The sequence below is a fragment of the Arvicanthis niloticus genome, chromosome 2, assembly GCF_011762505.2.
Source record: "Arvicanthis niloticus isolate mArvNil1 chromosome 2, mArvNil1.pat.X, whole genome shotgun sequence".
NCBI lineage: Eukaryota > Metazoa > Chordata > Mammalia > Rodentia > Muridae > Arvicanthis > Arvicanthis niloticus.
Window position 1 is genome coordinate 50011519 of NC_047659.1, and position 7137 is coordinate 50018655.

Sequence of the window (7137 nt, forward strand, 5' to 3'; positions counted from 1 at the left end):
CAGCTTTTTCCTAATTCAGCCACAGAGGTCAGCAGCTTCTGTCCATTGGTTGGGTGCAAATATCTGCATCTGACTCTTTCAGCTGCTTGTTGGGTCTTTCGAAGGGCAGTCATGATAGGCCCCTTTCTGTGAGCCTTCCATAGCCTCAGTAATAGTGTCAGGCCTTGGGGCCTCCCCTTGAGCTGGATCCCACTTTGGGCCTGTTGCTGGACCTCCTTTTCACTTTGCTTTATAATGTTCAGCAATGAAAGCCATCAGCAAAATGCAAATTAAAACTACTTTGAGATTATTCTAGTTTGTACAGATAAAATTTTTAAAAAGATTTAAAAAGCTGGTATGGATGTGAGGCAGAGGAATATATTTATTTGTGGTTGACGGAAGTGCAAACTGGTGCAGTCACTATAGAAATCAGTATAGAGATTACCAAAGAAACTAAACTAGATCTACCACACGATCCACCTAGACCAATCTTGGGCATATACCCCAAAAGACTCTATAGTCTAACATAGTGATACTTGTTTATTCATGTATATTGTTGCCCTAGTCACAATAGCCAGGTCCGCAAATAACCTAGGTGTCCATCAGATAATGAATGAATAATAAAATGTGGTATATTTACACAGTGGAATACTATTCATCAGTTTAAAAAAAAAAAAATCTACCCCCCTGCCATCAGGCAAAAAGACACCTTGTTTGTGGTGTTATTCTTACATCTGGCATATGGCAATCCTTTGTTTATCCTAGCTTGATGCCTGGCTTGGTAGCCAAAGCTATCTTATGCCTAGGACTCATAAAAATCAAATCAAATCAAATCTAGGCTGCACAGCACAGGAGGAAGAAGACAGACAAAGACCTGTCCTCCAATGCCCAGCATAGGCAGGCCATAGATGCCCAGTCGCCACCATGTCACATGCACAGATGGAGGATGGCACCCAGGGGCCCACCAGTGTGTGGACAGCCTGCAGTGGGATCCACCACAATATGCAAGTAAGTGGTGGTCAGATGGGAGAGACAGAAATGAATCATCTTGAGCATTCTGAAGAAAGATGGAACTGGAGACTCAAGGGTGGAGGAAAGTAGCTTGTTGTAAGTGGCCATCCCTGCCACATGGGGCCATGGTGAGGTCCCAACCCAAGCTGCCACTGAAGGCCGTGTCTGAGTCCAAGGCAACGCAGCAGCAGGAGTCAGTGTCCATGTCCTTGGTCCATATTACCACTAGAGAACATGGGGAATGTTCCTTGTTAGGGCAGCCACCAAGGACCATGTGGATGTTCAGGGGTTGTGCATAACTGGTCTTGCCTCTCCATGGATGCAGTGCTATGGAGAGCTGGCTCCATCTCTCACCCGGGCAGCACACTGGACCTGGTCCCAAAGTGGGTGTGGGAGAGCTGACCCTGCTTGCCACTCATCTGCTGTGCGCTGCACAGGAGCAGAGATGAAGCCCCCACCACCACTACCTCCAGCAGTCTGGAAAGCTGCCCATGGGGTCATGAGTTTGGAAGAGCTAGCCCTGCCCCTCACCAGCCGCACTTGAGAGAGCTGGCCTTGCACCTCGACTGGGCAGCACAGTAGGGAACGAACAGGAGCCAGCCTGGAAAACAGAGCAAGGGAGAGCTGGCCCTGACACTTGCAGGCTGCAGCATGGCGCGGCCTCAGGAGGCACCGGTGTAAGTGAACTAGCCCTGAGGGCACAAGAGCAGGAGAGGTGACCCTGCCTCTTCCTGATGGCTGCATTGGGTGGCCTAGCCAGAGCAATGCCAAAGAGCTCACCTTGGTGGTTCAGATAAGGGAGAGCAAGCAGACTGACCAGCTCAGATCCAGGGCTCTGAATTGGCCCACTCCAAAATCTGTATCATCTGTGAACAGGTTGGGACCAATCAAAGGGCCAAGTCTTGCTGATTCAAAGCTATAGGAACTCCATCACACTAGAGCAACAGGGTAACCAGGAGAAGTCCTGATGAGGATCCAATATTGATGGTGTCACAGACTCATTGCAATGAACATTTGCAAGCAAAGATGTGTGGAAAGCTAAAATAATGTCTGCCCTGGCAAAACAAGCACATGTGTAAAAGTGGTGACATGAGAGTGAGCAATCACTTTCTAATTGGATTTAAGTTCTATTCACCAAAACAGTGGACACCATTGTCAAGTCAATAGTCTGCCGTTAGACAGGTCATAGACTCTGGGGAAGAACATACTGCTATTATCCTACTAAGTGGACATAGCATCAAGCCAACTCCTAAAGGCTCACCATTATACCCATAGACTAATGTATGTCTCAACATCGCAGAAATTGATTTGCCTCTATTTTCATAAAAAGCACACAAAGTTGGTAGGTTGGAAAGAGGGGACAGAACAGAAAGAAGCTGGAGGATGGTTTATTATTATTATTATTATTATTATTATTATTATTATTATTATTATTTCTGCAAGAACATCAAGCCATCTCTCTAGCTCTACAGAATTTTAAATAAGATGAATAAACTCCTTTAAAACAAAGACGCAATGATTGTTTTGAATCAACATTCAAGAACTGAGATCTGAAAGGAATTATAATCTTATAAAAGTCAAAAGTTAAAGTACAAATGTTGCTTTTGTCCACTCACTTGTGATAGTAGGGATGGAACCCAGGGCCCTACACGAGCTGGCAAGAGCGCTTTACACTGAGCTGTATCTCATGCTGTATTTTCTTAATAGTATAAGTCATTGAGAAAAATACAAGAAAGTTATCAATACAGGTTTACTGGGAGGGGTTTTTAAGCATTTGTAATTTTAGCTTTCAATCAGGAGTCTCTTTAGCTTTATTTTACATTATAATTCTCATGTAATAGCTACACTTAAACTATGAAAGATACAATCCTCTCAGGAAAAAGAAAATGAGTCAAATGTTTAAAAAATAATGTAAATAAAATCTGGTGATTCTATGAAGCACAGTACAAAGTTAAAATAAATTAAAATTAAAAAAAAAAAAAGACTTTTCTGACTTGGAAAAGATGCCATTCCCTGTGAAGACTGATTGTCAGGTCCTAGGACTTCTCTTGGGAGTTCCAGCAGATGTGGTTGGAAAAGGGCTATCCACCCCTCCTCACTCTGCTGAAGTTCTTAGCAGAGCTAGAGTCTCATGCTTACCCATCTATCAAACATCTGGCAATAATCTGGCAAATACGTATTTGTACAGAGTCTGTTCTTTGCAACTACCACAGTACAAGAATTACATTTAAATCAGAATTATGAAAAACACATGTAAGTGCATAAAGAACTAAAGGAAAAGTTGATCCTTGCCCCCAAGTCAACAGAACACAAGTACTGCAGATGAAAGTGCTGGGTGAGCAGTCTAGTCACAGCCAGATGACACACAAGAAAGTAAGGTACCAGGGCCAGGCACTTGGACTTTATAGATCCACAGATGACACTAAGAACGGCTATCACCTGTTCCTCTAGGTAAAGCTCTGGGGCTGGGAGCTATGGTGGCAGCCATCCATACCCTTCCCTCCCTAGCTTCTGCTGTATTAAAGTAAAGAACCAGAGGCACAAGAAAAATCTAAAACTAAGATTTTTACCATCCTAGCAAAAAACTTAAAATCTCAATGTAGGTGAATATTGATTTGGGGGTACAGTGTCTTAATGAAAACACAAAATTTACTTCAACTGTGGAGAACCACATTTGCTACACACTGGGCTAAACAGACAGTTGAAGCTATCTAAGGAACACTGGTTCCCAGTGAACATCCAGACAGTAAAGAAGTCTGCATTTTTTGTAAAAACAAAAAAGCAAACAAACAAACAAAAAACAACAAAAAAATCAATAGTGTAGACTGAGAACATACATTTTGATGAGATAATAAATGCATAATTCTTTTCATGCTTTCAGGGAATATCTTATTGAAAAGATGTTCTGTTGTGGTGACTGGTCAGTAGGTCAGTAGGTCAGTTGGTTGGTTGGTCGGTCGGTCGGGTAGCTGGTTGATCGGTTGGTCAGTTGGTCGGATGGTCGGTTAGTTGGTTGGTTGGTTGATTGGTTGGTTGGTTAGTTAGTTGGTTTTTCAGACAGTTTTCTACTATGCAGTCCATTCTAGCCTTGGAACTGTCCTGTCTGTAATCCAGACTAGCCTGGAACTTGCAATCTTCCTACCCCAGCCTCCCAAGTCCTGAGATTACAGACATACAACATCATGCTTAGCTGAAAGACAATTTATTAAATGGCACAAAATCAAAGAATGTAAAGGTTTTTAAAATTCATTCAACATCAAGAATAGAAATGTAATTTATGCATTTATGCACAGAGCAACTTCAGCCATCTTTCGTATTGTTACATACTAATTCTATTCTGTGCTATTTTAGGAAACTTATAGGGAATGCTGCAAGCAGAAAGAATGCAGTGCTTTTTACTACTACGTAGAGAAGTCACTAGGCAGTAGAACACTCTTAAGTTCCTTAATAATATCTGCAGCAGAGCTTCAGAAACCCTGACCAACAGATTCTTTGGTATAGTTTTTACTTCTTCAAATACTGGATAACACATTGTTATACATCATTATTACAGTATACTTAACCATTTTAAAGTACATTAGATAAAGGAAAATGTTAGTAAAAATCTAACCTTATCAAATGGTTAAGAGCAGAGGAGACATGAAATACTTACACAACTGATACCTAAGTTCAGATCTTGCCTCTGCCACTTACTGTGGGACCTCACATGAGTTACTTAACTTTGAATTTCATTTTTTTTTATCTACAAGATGGAGATAAAAATTATCTATTCCAAAGAATTCTTCTAAGATGAATATAAAAGGTCTTAAAACAGGTTGGATAAATATTAAGTACTCAGTAACAGTTCTGAACCATAGGAAACTAACACATCAAAGTGCCTCCAATTACACTGTTACACATAGTCAGACATTTAAAACAAGTAACTCTTAAGCAATAGCCCTACAAAATCTCACATATACGATATATAATCTATCTGCATGCTAATCTCCTAAATAGTAAAATTAATTTTCTATCACAAACTGTCACAAATTCTCAACTTATGAGGTTTTTATTATATTTTGCAGTAACTGTTATTCATTGCCTGAAAATTCTAGACCAAACTAGACTAGAATGCATTACTACATACTATAGCAGAATCACTTCTAATTTTATATCCAAAGCTGGCTTTATTTGAACACAGTCAAGAAACAGTCTCCATAAAGCTCATTTGTGAGATAAAAAAATATTTTGAGAAATGAAAGAATATGGCATCATATTGAATATAAAAATAAGCACTTATTAGAAGACAAAAGCTTTGATTCATTTCTCTTAATTAGAAGAATTAAAGAGCTGTACATGTCTATATATGTGCACATAAAGGAAGGCAGAGAAAATATGCAAATGTGGGGAGAGGACCTTCATAGTGCCAGACAAACGGAGAGAGCTTTAAGCTACTAGAAGTGATCTGGGCTTCCTAATTCTTAACCCTGTACTGCTCATAAAGCATTCACTCCTCCTCTCCGTTTCCTAGGTAACAAAGGTCTCTAGATTTTACTGCTCACATAAACTCTTCTTCCCAGACTGATTCTCTCCCACTTTTAGAGCTGAATTTAAGTCAACTGTTTCCCAAATTATATTTTACTCCTATAAAAATGCTCTAAATTTGAAACTCAGTATTAACTGAGATCTTGTGATCTTTCTTTAACAGTGATTCACTATAGGTCATTGTTCTAGATTTTGAATTTATTTTAAAATAGTAAATGTATATAAAACTAATTTAAAATGAGCAGTGAATTTTGATAGTAAACTTAGAAAATGAGGGGAAAAATGCATATCCCACAGCTGAAATAGAATCAGTCAAAATGTTATATTTCTTTCAAGTTCTTTACATGTGCAACATTACACACACACACACACACACCACCTCTTATATATAAGATCAGACCATATGCCCTGTGTAACATTGTATCTACTTTTCTCTCAGTACTGGACCAGCATTCCTCACATCATTTTAAATTTTTTAAATTTTAAAAACTATTTTTAAAGGAGTTAAAGATTCTCTCCTTCCATTCTGAACATTCTGGTGTATTTTTTCACTATAAATACTTCAAAGTAAAAAAAAAAAAAAAAAAAAAAAAAACCAATGCAGAAGTTAAGAAGGAGTAACTGGGGTAAGAACTGATACTATGCATCCTTGCACCCATGTCCTGAGCTGCCTATATGGGATGAGAAAAGTCCTTACTATCGGCAGCTGTTCCATATCTGTAAGAAGTAAGTTGAAGGGCTGCCGTCTCTTGCTGGTGATAGGTTTCTACAAGACCCCAGACAACAGCCAGTGGACTGTGATGGATTCTAGAGTGTGATAACAGCGGTTTCCTGAGGAAATAGCTACAAGAAGCCAATTCTGCTCCTATCTAGGGAACAGCTTGCTCAGACCCAGTTTTAAGAATATAGCCATATATATAGTTATTATGTAATTTATAAAGCATACAAGCTGAGTGGATTAAAAACTGAGTGGAGAGAAAACAATGTGTCAGAAGGATAGAAAGTTATCAAATAGCCCTGCAAGAAGTGTCAGTGCTGGGGAAGAGGCCCAGGGGCAGCGCTTACACCAGGTCCTGGTTGGACCTCCAGTACTGAGAGGGCAAAAACAAAACAGGAAAAGACATGGATGAGAAAAAAAAATAAATTTTATGATATCATTACAAAGCAGAAGATTCCTAGGAAGGAAAGAACTGGAAACAACTAAAGCATAAAATGGAATGGAATAGATAGAAATATAATACGTACAACCAAACGTACTCTGCTTCCTCACAGTACTCTTATTTTCAAAACTTAAGTGACACATTTCAAGGTGTTCTTCCATACAAAAGTAATCACCAATAAAGCCGCCATGAGTCCAAAAGCACACTGAACACAATTTTGCATTAATTTTATCACTTAGTGCAGCATTACTTCTCTCGTGCCTGGCAGAGTGGCTTCATCCATGAGGAGAGCTTATAGAGTTCAGTTTTACATCAGTCTAAACACACTACGATGCTGAGTAACCGTTTAGTAGTTCACATTCTCCATGGCACGATGGCCTCCCTCTTTCGACTCCCGGTCCTCTCAGGAAATTAAATGAGATCTGTGTTCTCTTCCCAGAACAACGTGTGAATACACACAAAA

At 39.7% G+C, this 7137-nt stretch overlaps 1 pseudogene; it reads left to right on the forward strand.

Moving 5' to 3' along the window:
• Positions 1-665: 665 nt before the first annotated feature.
• On the forward strand, positions 666-794 carry LOC117704766 (small nucleolar RNA SNORA48; annotated as a pseudogene).
• The last annotated feature ends 6343 nt before the right edge of the window (positions 795-7137 follow it).